Here is a 14,714-nt window from a genome sequence, read left to right as displayed (position 1 = left end):
TAGCTTTTTCCAGATTATACCCATGGATGGATGGATGGAAGGATGGGAAGGAAGGGCAGGGAAGGAGGGAGGGGGGGAGAGGGAGAGAGAGAGAGAGAGAGGGAGAGAGAGAGAGAGAGAGAGAGAGAAGAAGGGAAAACAGTGAATGGGCAACCAGTGAAAACACACTCTGGCCATTTCCAATTTAGCTATGTCTCTGGATTGATATTTTTGTCACTCAGAATTTCCTGCCTGATTCCAGGGTTATTCAAATACATGTTCCATCCTGGGCAAGAAGACTGCTGCAAGCAGAATGGCATGCTGGCACCAGCCAAGTCCCTCAGGGATGGGGCCCAGCATAAGTGGGCCTGCCATTCCAACATCTCATCTGGAAGAATTACAAGTAAATCTTGAGGGGCAGAGTTTCTGTTTCTACACTGCTTACTAGAGGTTTTGCAAGCCTTGCTTCTCTCACAACATTTGGGGAGAGCAAAGGAGGAGTAAAAAAAAAAAAAAAAAAGAGTAGCAGCTTCTTAATTACATCAGCCAGGTAAGTGTCCCTATGGAATCTTACCAGGAGAACTAGGGTGACTTGTGTCAGAAATTATTTAGGGTTGTGGAGGAGAAGAGAAGTGAAGGAGGCTTGCTCAAAGTCATACCCATTAGCCAACCTAGAAGGAAACTTTTGCTGCAACAGTGAGAAGGCATTAACACAGCTACATCCCTTCTGACAGAGTATGCAGGTCTGGCAGCTGATTTAGACAAACAGCTTGAACCCTGTCTCTGTTGGTATGAAGCTTCAGGAGCACTGTGAGACTAAAGTTAATGAGAGATAATGTCTGCAGACAACCTGATCCAGAGAAAGCTCCTCTGATATGGCAGGCAGAGGGCAGAGAGAAGTGCTCAGCTTCTCTTTTAACAGATTAACTCAATTTCTTTTCATTTTATGCCTTCCTAAAGCGTTTTTTTAAAGGACACTCTGCTTTTTTTTTTTAAGTTTATTTATTTATCTTGAGAGAGAGAGAGCATTCACATGCAAGCAGGGGAAGGGCAGAGAAAGAGGGGGACAGAGGATATGAAGCGAGCTCTGTGCTGACCAGCAGAGAGCCTGACTTGGGGCTCGAACTCGTGAACCATGAGATCATGACCTGAGCCGAAGTCAGATGCTTAACCGACTGAGCCACCCTGGCAACCCCCTGAAGCATTTTTAAAATAGTATGACAGTTTGCAAACAATGCTAAAATAAGAAAATTCTGAGATAGGGAGGGCACAGAGGTACCCAGGACAGGAAGGATCTCTTGGACTCCTGAGAAGCTTCCAGAATGCAAAGATTAGAGCCATCAAACAAATCTTGAAGAGTCAGTACTAAAAAAGAGGCCAGTGATAAGACATAATTCTTGTGTGGATTCCTTGTGAATATCCAAATCAGCACATTCACATCCTGCTCTGCTCCAGCAACTCACTCTTTTAAAAAAGTTCCTCAAAGCTTTATAATCCAAGATCAATGCCCAAACTAGATTGAGTAAGCAATGACTTCATCCAGCCCCATCCACTGTGGATCATGTAGTTTTAAAGTAGAAAGGAGATCAGCAGAATAACAGCTAAATAAAGCAATTATGCCAAGGAAAGGTAGGACTCAATGAAGGTGACTGGAAATCCAATGAGGCATCAGCTAGACATCTGACGTAGAGGCTCTACAAAGGACATCTCCTTTAGTAACAGCCCTTCCAGATTTGTAATCAGTTGGCTGACTAATTTGCCAACAATACAAACTAAAACCTATAAACATTATTTTAAACTAAATTTAAATTGTTTTGTTTATAATTATTGTTTTATACCTCATTCCACAAAAGACTTGTGACAGCTTAGGGCAAAATCACCTACAATTAAATAACATTAAAGTAGATGTAGAAAATTAGGACCTAGAAAAATAAAAATACTAATATGTCAATCATGTGCCACGAATGAACTTTAAATTTGCCTCTGATTTTTCTGGCAGCCAAAGCAAAAAGGGAAACACCAACAATTATACAGCTGTCATTATTGGAAAGGAATATATGTATCAGTTCCTTGGGAAAAACAAATCTTTTCTCAGCACTGAGTCCTAAAATCATTTTTTTAACTGGACTCTCTGCAAGGGATACTGTGTGAAAAAAATGAAGAGTAATCTTAAAAGGTCTTTACAGCCTATGGCCTTATACTGCATACTGTTAAAAGATACCCAAGAAAAATTATCATGAAGTTATCTGTATGGGGAGACAAGATATGTAAGTATAACAATCTAAGAATGTTTTTCCAAAAACATAGATATAGGAATATTTTACATACTGATAGGTATATAGTGCTTTAAGAAAATCTTTAAAACTAAGTTGAAATAACAATTCAGTTATGAGATGATGATTCTTATTTCAAAAGAATCTGTGTAGAATTTCTTGAAGCACAGAGACCCAGGATGCCCAATGCATTTGTTTGCCCAACATTAAGTCTGTGACAATCAGAGAAACCCAAGTGCATATGCTATATGATGACTGAAGACTGAAGTATTCTAAAATCTTAAAAGAAAATCCCTACGAATGAGAAAGTGACATATGCTATAAAAGATTCTTGTTTTAAAGGACCAAGTGACATATTAAAATATATGTGCTATTAAAAATAAATGTACATATAATAAAAATAGTAATATAAACAATTTAATTTATAATATAAATATATATAATTATATATATATACAAACAGATATAAAAGGGAAATTGTCAAATCTGTAAAATTAGATTCATGTACATTTTGGGGATATTTTCAAAACAGAAAGTTCAACAGCATGCTCTGAAGCAAAGAGATTTAAAAGCTAAACTTAATATTTGAACATTGGTACAGAGAACAAAGCTATATAATTTTGGGATTAGCACTCCCTACCAAATAGACAGTTTTTAAACACCAATTCATTCATTTTCTTGGTGAGATTTCCCACACTTGGAGGACAGAATTGACCTGCTTCTGCCTAGTTCAAAAGACCTAACATGTATTACACGGCATTGTCTTATTTCTTAAGAAGGACTTACTAAAAGGCTGTTTCGAAGGGACACATGCATCCCAATGTTTACAGCAGCACTATCAACAATAGCCAAAGTATGGATAGAGTCCAAATGTCCCTCAATGGATGAATGGATAAAGAAGATGTGGTACGTATATACATTGGAGTATTACTCGGCAATTAAAAAGAATGAAATCTTGTCATTTGCAACTATGTGGATGGAACTAGAGGGTATTATGCTAAGCGAAATTAGTCAGTCAGAGAAAGACAAATATCATATGACTTCACTCATGAGGACTTTAAGACACAGGACAGATGAACATAAGGGAAGGGAAGCAAAAATAATATAAAAACAGGGAGGGGGACAAAACAGAAGAGACTCTTAAATATGGAGAACAAACAGAGGGTTACTGGAGGGGTTGTGGGAGGGGGGATGGGCTAAATGGGGAAGGGGCACTGTAGAGTTGTCTCTTTGAAAAGATAAAACTGGCACACTCTTCTTAGCTAAACTAATCAAAGAAAAAAGAGAAAGGATCTAAATCAATAAAATTATAAATGAAAAAGAGACATTACAATGATAACACAGAAATTCAAAGGACTGTGAGAGGCTATCCACCAACAAATTGTACAACTTAGAAGAAATGGAAAAATTCTTAGAAACCTACAACTTACCAAGACTGAATCAGGAAGAAACAGAAAAGCTGACTAGACCAATTACTAGCAAGGAGACTGAATCAGTAATCAAAAATCTCCCAGCAAAGAAAAGCCCAGGACTACATCACTTCACTTGTGAATTTTACCAAACATTTGAAGGAGAATTAACACCAATCCTTCTTCAAGCTGTTCCAAAAAACCAAAGAGGAGGGAATACTTCCAAACTCATTTTATGAGGCCAGTATCATCCTGATAGCAAAACCAGAAAAGAAGACTACTGAAAATAAAACTATAGGCCAATATCCCTAATGAATATAGATGCAAAAACTCTCAATAAAATACTAGCAAACCGAATTCGGCAGCACATTAAACGGATCATTCACCATGATCAAGTGGGATTTATCCTCAGGATGCAAGGATGGTTCAACATATGCAAATCAAGCAATGCCATACATCACATTAATAAAATGAAAGAATCATATGATTATTTCAACAGATGTAGAAAAAGCATTCAACAAAATTCAATATCCAGTCATGATAAAAATTCTTAATAATTAGGCACAGAAGGACATATCTCAACATAGTAAAGGCCATACACGACAAGTCCACAGCGAACATCATACTCAGTGCTAATAAAAGGATGAAAGCTCTTCCTCTAAGATCAAGAACAAGATGCAGGTGCCCACTCTCATCACTCCTATTTCATATAGTGCTGGATATCCTAGCTAGAGCAATTAGGTAAGAAAAAGAAATAAAAGGTATCAAAATTGGAAAGAAGAAGTAAAAGTGTCTCTATTTGTAGACAACGTGATTTTATATAGAGAAAATCCTAGTGACTCAATAAAAAACTGTTAGATAAAATTAATAAATTCAGTAAAGTTAACATACAAAACCCAATAGCATTCTATATACAAACAACAAAATTTCTGAAAAATAAAGAAACTGATCCCATTTATAATAGCATGAAAAACAATAAAATACTTAGGAATAAATTTAACTAAAGAGGTGAAAGATCTCTACACTGGAAACTTAAGAAAATGATAAAAAAAATAAAAGAAGACACAAAAAATGGAAAAGGTATCCTGTGTTCATGTATTGGAAGAATTAATATTGTTAAAAAGTCACTACTACCAAAAGCCATCTATAGATTCAATGCAATCCTTATGGCATTTTTTACAGTAGGAAAAAAAAATTTTATATGGAACCACAAAAGACCCCAAATTGCCAAAGAAATCCAGAGAGGAAAAAGAACAAAGTAGGATTATCACACTTCCTGATTTTAAGTGTATTATAAAATTAGAGTCATCAAAACAGTGTGGTATTGGCATAAAAACAGATAAATAGGCCAATGGAACAGAATCAAGAGCCCAGAAATATACCCAAGCATATATAGTCAACTAACATTTGACAAAGCCAAAAATACCCAATGGAAAAAAGTCTCTTCAATAATGGTGCTGAAATAACTGAATATTCACCTGTAAAGGAATGAAACTGGACCCATATCTTACACCACTCACAAAAATTACCTCAGATGGATTAAAGCCAGAAAGAAAGAAAGAAAGAAAGAAAGAAAGAAAGAAAGAAAGAAAGAAAGAAAAAAACAAAGAAACAAAGAAAGAAAGAAACAAAGAAGAAATGAAACGAAACAAGAAAAGAAAAGAAAATGGGTCAAAGACTTAAATGTAAGACCTGAAACTATGAAACTCCTGGAAGAAAACACAGGTACAAAGCTCCTTGACATGGAGTTTGGTAATTTTTTGGATATGACACCTCAAGTACAAGCAACAGAAGCAAAAACAAACAAGAAGGATTACATCAAATTTTAAAGCTTCCGCACAGGGGCAACTGGGTGGCTCAGTCAATTAAGTGTCCAACTTAGGCTCAGGTCATGATCTCGCAATTTGTGAGTTCAAGCCCTGCATCGGGTCTGTGCTGACAGCTCGGAGCCTGGACCCTGCTTCAGATTCTGTGCCTCCCTCTCTCTCTACCCCTCCACCACTCATGCTCTGTCTCTCTGTGTCTCTCAAAAATGAATAAACGTTAAAGTTTTTTTTAAAAAATTTTAAATAAAAAATAAAAAACTGCTGCACAGCAAAAGAAATCATCCACAAAGTGAAAAGACAACTTAAGGCATGAAAAATAAACCATATATCTCATAATGGGTTAATATCTAAAACATATAAAAAACCCATACAAAAATAAATAAAATAAAAATTAAAAACTCATATCACCCAACAGCAAAAAATCAAATAAAACAATTAAAAAATAGGTATAGTGGGTAGGGCTTGGGCTAAATGGGTAAAGAAAATTAAGGAAGACACTTGTTGGGATGAGCACTGGATGTTATACATATGGGATGAATCACTGGAATCTAGTCCTGAAATAATTATTCTACTCTATGCTAACTAACTCGGATGTAAATTTAATATAAATTTAAAAACTAATTCATTAAATTAAAAATCTTTATGGCATCAGAATAAAAATAAATAAATAATTTAAAAATGGGCAAATGACCTAAATAGACATTTCGCTGAAGAAGATATAAGAAAGGCCAATAGGTCCATGGAAATTGCTCTACATCACTAGTCATTACGGAAATACAAATAAAACCACAATGAGATATCACCTCACACCTGTTAGAATGGCCAATATCCAAAAGACCAGATATAACAAATGCTGATGTGGATGTGGAAGAAAGGGAACCCTTGGTGCACTGTGGAAACCAGTATGGAGGATCCTCAAAAAATTAAAAATAAACTACCATATGACCCAGCAATTCCATTTCTGGAAATATCGTATATCCAAAGGGAATGAAAACACTAACTCAAAAAGATACCTGCATCCCCATGTTCATAACAACATTATTTACAACAGTCAAGACATACAAACAACCTAAGTGTTCATCGATAGATGAATGAATAAAGTAGTACACACACACACACACACACACAGGAATAATATTCAGCATAAGAAAATGGAAATAGGGAATCCTACCACTTGCAACATGGATGGACCTAGAAAGGAATTATGCTAAGTGAAATACATCAGAGAAAGACAAATACTGTACGATTTCACGTATATGTAGAATCTAAAGCAAAAACAACAACAACAAAAGAAACAACAACAAAAATGCCACAACAAGCTCATAGAAAAAAAGATCAAACTTGTGGTTACTCCACGTGAGGGTTTGGTGGGTGGGGAGATTGGAGAAGGTGGTGAAAAGGTACAAACTTCCTATGGTAAGATAAATAAGTACTAGGAAGCTATGTACAACCTGATGACAATAACTAACATTGCTGTATGACTTACAGGAAAGTTGTTAAGAGCATAAATCCTAAGAGTTCTCATCACAAGAATAAATTTTATTTTTCCTTAATTCTTTTCTTATTGTATGTTTATGTTAGCTGAACCTACTGTGGTAATCATTTTGCAATATATGTAAATCAGACCATCACGTTGTACACTTTAAACTTATACAGTAACGTATGTCAATTATTCCTCAATAAAACCGGGAAAAAAATTAGAAAGGGGAGGCACACCAAAAGATAGGGAATGACAAGAGCCAAGAAATAAAACGGCAAACCTGCCTCTGTGGCCCCAAATGGCATTCTCCCACCCTTATTCTCCAAACCCCGCCTGTTTCCTCCTCATTATCTAAGTCCTTTCTTCAAGTTCTTTCTCCCTCTCAGCCTTCTCCATCTTCTCTCCAGACATTTTGTGTTAACCACTCCTCCTCCCTCTCCCTGCAACTCAGCCTTGCTGTGCTCACAGCCCTGTGCTGCCTGGGGACAAGGTGAGAGACACAATCCCTCACTGGTTCTGTCCCAAATATCATTCTGCCTTCTCAGTCCCCCAGGTCCTAAAGATCAGGAACTAAAAGGGAGATTTCATGAAAAGGGAAATTCTGGAGCTAAGAACCAAACTATCCAAACAAGAGAGTCTCCTTCAGAGCCCAGCTGAGCTTCTGAAGACTGTCAGCCAGCAGAAGGAGGGAATGGAGTTCATCTTCAACCAGGTGACACTTGGTGTGTTTTGAAGAAGGCCAGGGCTAATGTGGAGGTATGGAAACCACTGCATCAGTCAGAGCCATGGAGCCCATCCCCAAACTATTTCCATCTGTCTTCAGAGTGTGCAGGTGATCCCTGACCTGCCCTGACCTTCCACGAGAAGCTTTCCAGTCCACCTTTAGGACACAGGTCCTCCATAAGCATCTTTTTAGCCTTTCCCTGCCATCCATGCCACCATTAGCCCCTCCCCTGCCATCTCTGTTCCCTCTCACATTGTCACCATCTTCTCTCTTCACTCCACTTATCCCTCCTTTGGGCCAAGTCAGGAGTCTAGAGAAATGCAATTCAGTTGGTTCTCAGAGTCAGAGGACATCCGGAGTCTACCTTTGAATTAGCTTCCAGTAAAGGGGTCCTGGAGCCAGTTATATGTTCTGGTGCTCCTTATACGGCTTTCTGAAAAAATAAACACAAATTTCCCCCCCTCGACCCCTAAAAAGAAACCTGTACTGTGCCACCTGGTAGGGCTCCTAGTCTCTCTACAACACACAGTGGGCACATGGCTCAAAGCTGTCCTAGAACAGGATTCACAATCCATCAAGCCTCCCTCACTAGGCTCAACAACCTACTGAGGCAGGATACAGACTCCAGGAACTCCCAAACACTTACTTGCCACAGGGCCTAGTCATTGAGATGATCTGTTCTGGGTGGTACTTCGCTAAGTACTGGATCGGTTCAATTCCTTATTCACACAGTCAGCCTTTACTAAGTGGCTACTATATGCAAGGCCCTGTGTTAGGCATTTTGCTTTCAAAGATGAATCAGATATGAACTGGACCCCCAAGGAGTTGAAGTCTAACAGGATTCACACAAGTAGCTAACCATAAATCAAAAAAGAAAGTGAAAAATATCTTAAGGTGTAAAGATAATGCATGAAATGATATGAATGAGGAAATTCACTACTACAGTTTGGACAAGAAAAGCCTGCAAACAACTTGGATGTCCATGAATAGAGGATTTCTTAAATAAATACAGGACAGGGGCACCTGGGTGACTCAGTCAGTTAAGTGTCCGACTCTTGATTTTGGCTCAGGTCATGATCTCACAGTTCATGGGATCGAGCCCCGTGTTGGGCTCTGCATTGACAATGCAGAGCCTGCTTGGGATTCTCTCTCCCCCTTCTCTCTCTGCCCCTACCCTGCTCATGTGCGTGCTGTTTCTCTCTCAAAATAAATGAATAAACATTTTAAAAATTAATTAATTATAGGACATACATACAATGGAAGAGAGAACCATTGGAAAGGGTGAAATAACTTTATTTGTAAAAATGCATTACACAAAAATGATGCCAGGAAGGGGAAGAAGTACAACAGCAAGAAATACGCAGAAGGAAGCAGAGGAGAAGAAAAAGGCTTTCCTGGTTCCAAACCCTTCGACAGGCCTAGCTATATCCTTGTCCTCAAGTTCTTCACTTGAATGTATTCTTCACAATACATTTCCTTTCTTGTTTAAGCTATTTCAAGATGGTTCTTGTTATTTTCAAACACTCCTAACATACAGGGTAAAGGAGAAAAAGAATAAAAAGTGGGGTTGGCATTTGTAAAAACCCATCAAACTGAACACTTAAAATCTGTGCATTATTGTTCTGCGTGAATTACACCTCAACGTAGTAGAAACAGTGAGGCCGAGACAGCCTGAGAATATGGAGGACATGGGGAGGAAGAACAGAAGGATCGTGCATGGGAGAACGGTTCTGGTGGGGCAGGAGATGGTTTGGTGCACTGCCCAGGACTAAAGCACTCATTCTCCCACTACCAAGAGTGCTGGCAGCAGATCTCAGATGATCCTTCTCCCCGGCTCACAGCTAAAGAAATGTGAATCGCCCCCCCTTCCCAGGGGTAACTCTTATCCACTCGCTGGTTGATGGAGGGGGTATAAAAGGGCATAAAGGTCTAGCCCCTTTGGTCCAATTGGGACTATTCTGAAGAGATCCCTATAGGAACGCCTTTGTAACAGCTGCAGTGCAGTTCGACTTCTCCCTGTGCCTCATTCTGCTTTTTCCATGTCCTTGCAGGTACTGACCCTGAGAGCATTCCCCAATCAGCTTCCGGGGGATGCAAATCTACACCTCAAGAGTTTGCTTCCTGGGAAGCCTGACTTGCAACACATGAAAAACAGGATGCATAATTTTTGTTTATTTATTTTTTTTGAGAGAGAGAGAGAGAGAGAGAGAGAGACAGAGCATGAGTGGGGGAGGGGCAGAGAGAGAGGGAGTCACAGAATCCGAAGCAGGCTCCAGGCTCTGAGCTGTCAGCACAGAGCCCAACGCGGGGCTTGAACTCGTGAACTGTGAGATCATGACCTGAGCCGAAGTCGGAGGCTTAATCGACTGAGCCACCCAAGCGCCCCAGAGGATGCATAATTTTTTAATAAGCTTGAGATTCCTGGTGATAATGTCCCAGAGGGTAGAAATGTGGGCTAAAGCTCAGGAAAAAGATCTGGCAGAAAAGAGATTCGGGAGCAATCCACCGAGAGGTGACAGTTACAACCATGAGATTTTACAATACACCAAATAGGGAAAAGACTACAGAGAGGAGAGCCAAGGGGATATCTTTAGTCAGTGCTGACATTTAGGATGCTGGATGAGAAAGGGAAGACCCAAGAAACAGGTGAAGAGGAATAGGAGAACACAGAGAATATAGTTATGATCACTGAAAGCCTTTCTGGAAAGTCTGCAGTCAACAAAGGCAAATGCCACCAAAAAAGCTAAGAAGAATGAGACACAGAATGGATGCTTAACAAACCCTTGTTAACTGAACTGAGTGGGACATGCAGCCTGAAGGATGCTCAGCTTTTTGTCGGGTTGTCTTTGGCAGCCTCTGTCCTATGGCGGCAGGCACAGAATCTACCTGAACACCCTGCAGCAGGCCCACTGTTAGGCTGACAAGCAAAGGAAAGTTGAAACAGCATAGTGAGCCAATACAAAGTTGAGATGCTTGAGCAATTTGGAAGAAACCCCTATCTGAAAGGCTTCTTTGAATAGCATTCCCAGCGATCTTCTGAACAAACAGCCAGGATCCTTGAGAAGGGCCACTGTCCTTATGGACCAAATTCAAACCTCAGTCAAACCCACAGATGTTTAAATACAGAGGAGTGATTCTAACTTTTTTTTTTGGCACTGGCCTAAAGGTATAAAAAGGGAGGAGTGACATAATCACTCATAGACATTAGAAATATCATCACTGCTTTGAATACAAAGCATTCTAAAGTAAATAACATACCACACAAACAGGTGTTATTTGACCTCCAGTCCGTGGCTGGAGTAATAAAAAGAAAAAGACTTACCTTCTATGAATAGAAGGAATTTACCTTCTGCTTCTGTGCACAACAACGCTATGCAATATTCATCAGTGACTCACTGACTTTCTCTGTTTTTCTCTGGGTGTGGCTGGGGGGAACCCCACATCTACATCTCTTGCCCCAGCTCCTCCTGCCCAACCTGCAATCAAAGGCCATGGCACAATGCATCATGGACTCCCCAGGAGCCAGTGTAGCTATATATCCTGCAGAGATCTATAAACCTGTTAGCGTCCCAAAAGTCAGTACCAATTTCAAATCTGATCAGCATCTCTAAAAGTCAGTTACCATACAGCTGAATAAAATATTTTTTCATAAATTTAACGCCAGCATGTCTGTGTTTGGAAACTCTGAAAATACATGTTGTATGGTTTACTGCACTGGAAAAGGTGCCAACAGACTTTCAAAGGAAGGGAAGTGTATAACTGTTTCCTTTCAAATGCATTTTCCAATGGGATCCATTCAGGGAAAAGGCTGGAACTAACTAAAACATTATTAAAAACTGTTATGGAAAGAGACAGGGAGATGGAAAAAGATAGACTCAAAAAAGTGAACTACATAACCAAGAGTGAGACAGACATACAAGGAAAAAGAAAGGGGATCTGGGCAGAGACACAGGTTGGACAGGGAAATGGGGTGAAATGGAGTTTTGTCTGGCAGTTGCTGTTCGTGGTCTCATACTGTTGCAGATCAATCGATCAGGGCTGCAGTGCTGCTGGCCCAGTGGCACAAGACAAACCACAGAGTTGGCTTTCAGTTCGGCACTTGCGAACTGCTGACCTTCAGTTTTCAAACCAAAAATATTCTTTGGGAAACGGTAATACCAGGTTCAGCCCAACCAGCCAAGCAAAAACAAGGACTACTAACCTGAAGTAACACCCTATTTAGTTACATCAGGCACCAACCCCTCACAGGCATCAACCAGGAAGTCTGCAAACCTGAAACCACACCCCACGAAAAAACGAACTCCAGGTTCTGACTCAACCAACTAGGCAATGATAACCAGAACTGCTAAAACAAGTGACATGGTGTTTCAAAGTTGGCTTTACCAGGACCTACTCAAGCAGAAGGAAGGCCAGTCCTCACTCACAGAGCCAGAGATATAGCAATTCTTTCTGAGGTCACATGTGCATGACTCCAGTGGAATCTGCATGCAATGCTTAGGGCAGGGTTTGGCACTGACTTACAATCCATTACATTTCTAGACAAAGTCTTAACAGTTTGTAGCAAGTGACTTATTTTGTTTGTTTGTTTTTTGCTAAATTCATCTAAGCTAGGGTGATGCTAAAATTTATCTCCTAAACTGGGATATTTGTGAGATCTAAATGGTGTGCTGCTAAATAATTCCTAAACAGGGTCTATGTCTGGGCAAACCAGGGCTTACCGTCACCCTAGCCCAAACCATAGGAGCTTTTTTTCTCCCCGGGTCAGTGTTGTAAGATTTTAGCTCACAAGGATCTTTTTAAAAAGCCAGGACTGCTCCTGATTAGTGCCAAAGCACTTTCTTTCGGAGCTCCTCCAATGGAGAGGTAAACAAATCAATTAAGTTAACTGCAAAAACTAACAAGAAAGATCGAGCTGACAATCAGGATTCTGGAGAAGCTAAAAATTCCAGGCAGCAGCTTCAGGGGAAAAGGGAAATGTGCCACAGATGGAGCTGTTGAGGCTGATCCACCAGACCGCTCAGTGCCGGGTCCTGGTGCCTCAGCCAGCTTCAAACAGCCGAATGGAGGGCGGGCAGACCCTGGTGCAAGTTTGCTGAGTTCCAGGCCATCATTCTTGAGGGTGTAATAACCATGGGCTGTAGCACACATGTTGAGGGATGAGGGAAAAAAATAAACAGAGAGACAAAAGAATGAGGATGCACTGCCAATTTCAATTGTGCAGCTTTTATTTTTAAATGCTTATCAAGCTGAGAGAGAGCAGAGTTCTTGGAAAACAAGGTTTCCTTTTTTCCAATGCCAGCGTAAAACACCCTCAAGGACGGGCACTGCACAGACTGTAACAACAAGGAACGTGGCTCTGCATCTCTCAGCAGCCAGTCTGCCATGGGTCCCACGCCGCTCTGATTTCGGCTCAGCTGAGGACTCGAAATAACAGGCCCGCTGCCTCTGGTAAAAACTGCTCTTTTTAAATTTTTTATTAATCTCCAAACTGGCTGTGTTAGAGTTACAGCCCATTACCTACCAACTCTCTTCACTAATAAAATAAATTTGTAAAAGGCCTAATTACTACTTTTACTGAACTACACTGCCTGGGGATCAAGTACAGGAAGCCAAGGGCTCAACTAGTTGTCAGCTAGGGGATGATAGGGAGGGGATCAGGAGAGGACCTGGAGTCACCAGCAGGAGAGAACATGAGGTCCACAGACGAGCCTCCGAACCCATGCCCAAAAAGAAACAAAAGGGCACTAACCCTGTTTTTGTTCTGAACAGCACCGTGAGGATCCATGCCATCATGGGATTTGGGAAGGCCTGTCACGAGGTACACAGGCCTATGCTGCCCACGCCCCAGCTCAGTTCAAAAAGAGAACTGCAATCCAACACAGATGGACCGTGGCCGGGCTCTCAGCAGAGAGTCTGGGGAGTCTGACCGTAAGGAAACAAACAACCGTCCTTCCCACCTATCCATCACTCTACCCTTCCACCCCAACCCAGGCCCCCAAAGAGGAAAAACAAACAAAACAACAACAACAAATGCAGGCAATTGCACAAGAGCTGTATCACGAAACGAGGCGGACTGCAGCAACTTCTGGGCTGTGCCCTGCACCTCATCCCAGAACACTGATTACAAAGCTGGAGACGTTACTCACACGCTGAGCCAGGAAGCCCCTCATCCAGGCTGGTGCTGAGAAGTCTTACTAGAAGCCAGCAGTCAACTCTGACACACTCATTTATAATAAGAGGTGTGCATTAAACAGACCAGTCCAACTTCAGACAAAAAGTAAGGACAAAACGTGACCTTCATTCTTAATTGTCCACAAAGAACCCTCCTAGGCAAATCCCATGCATCTCCTGGACTTTAATAAACGGTATTTCTCCTCCAGAGAACACTAAAAGAATCAGCCACTGCCAAAGAATCTCTTTTTAACAAAATCCTGATAAGAAAAGCTGCTATGGCAGGTGAGTTAAACCTGTGGCAGACAACGCTGTGGGGGATGACCAGAATGGAACATGGTATTTCACTGAGGAAGAGGGGTCTGCAGTTACTCTCTGCATGCCACGTGTCCAACCCTAAAGAACTGAGGAATGCTTGCTCTCAACAGGAAAAACACAGCAGCAAATGCTGTGATACCATAGCCACAACTCCACGGGCCCCTGGAGCCTCTCAAAAACTAAGCTGCCAGCTAAGGAGCTAACACTAGCTTTGGATAAAATGCAGCTCTGGTAGAGTAATTAATTTTTTTCTTAACTGGGATTACATTAATTTTCAAGGACTAATGGAGTCCAGCTGTAATGGGGAGAGCGGCTGCCGATGCACAAAGGCACTTGTGCGTACAACATTATAAACACACACATACACACACACACAGACCTATAAAAAGGATCCACTATAACAGGATATTTTTAGTTTCTACAATGCTGCACTAAAAATATAGCCCCGGCTGATACATCATGGCAGAACTATTCTCTCTCTGTCCCTTCAGGAACAGTTTAAAACATTTATTTTTGTTTCCTTTTGTGATGGTC

The 14,714-nt window shown here is 40.7% G+C and overlaps 1 protein-coding gene across 9 annotated transcripts in view; it reads right to left on the bottom strand.

Moving 5' to 3' along the window:
- The window catches only part of SMG6 (SMG6 nonsense mediated mRNA decay factor), a 227,439-nt gene that overhangs the window by 137,011 nt on the left and 75,714 nt on the right, over positions 1-14,714 (bottom strand). Inside the window, exon 1 of one of the 9 annotated variants that reach the window (XM_042914583.1) lies at positions 11,014-11,064. The exons of the other annotated variants lie outside the window; for them this stretch is intronic. The gene's annotated coding sequence lies outside the window, so the exon portion shown is untranslated. Of the gene's footprint in view, positions 1-11,013; positions 11,065-14,714 lie in introns of those variants that run through there. 9 annotated transcript variants of the gene reach the window in all.

This window comes from Panthera leo, chromosome E1 (assembly GCF_018350215.1).
Source record: "Panthera leo isolate Ple1 chromosome E1, P.leo_Ple1_pat1.1, whole genome shotgun sequence".
Classification (NCBI taxonomy): domain Eukaryota; kingdom Metazoa; phylum Chordata; class Mammalia; order Carnivora; family Felidae; genus Panthera; species Panthera leo.
The sequence above is the reverse complement of the archived record's forward strand: the minus strand, read 5'-3'. Positions and strand labels throughout refer to the sequence as shown.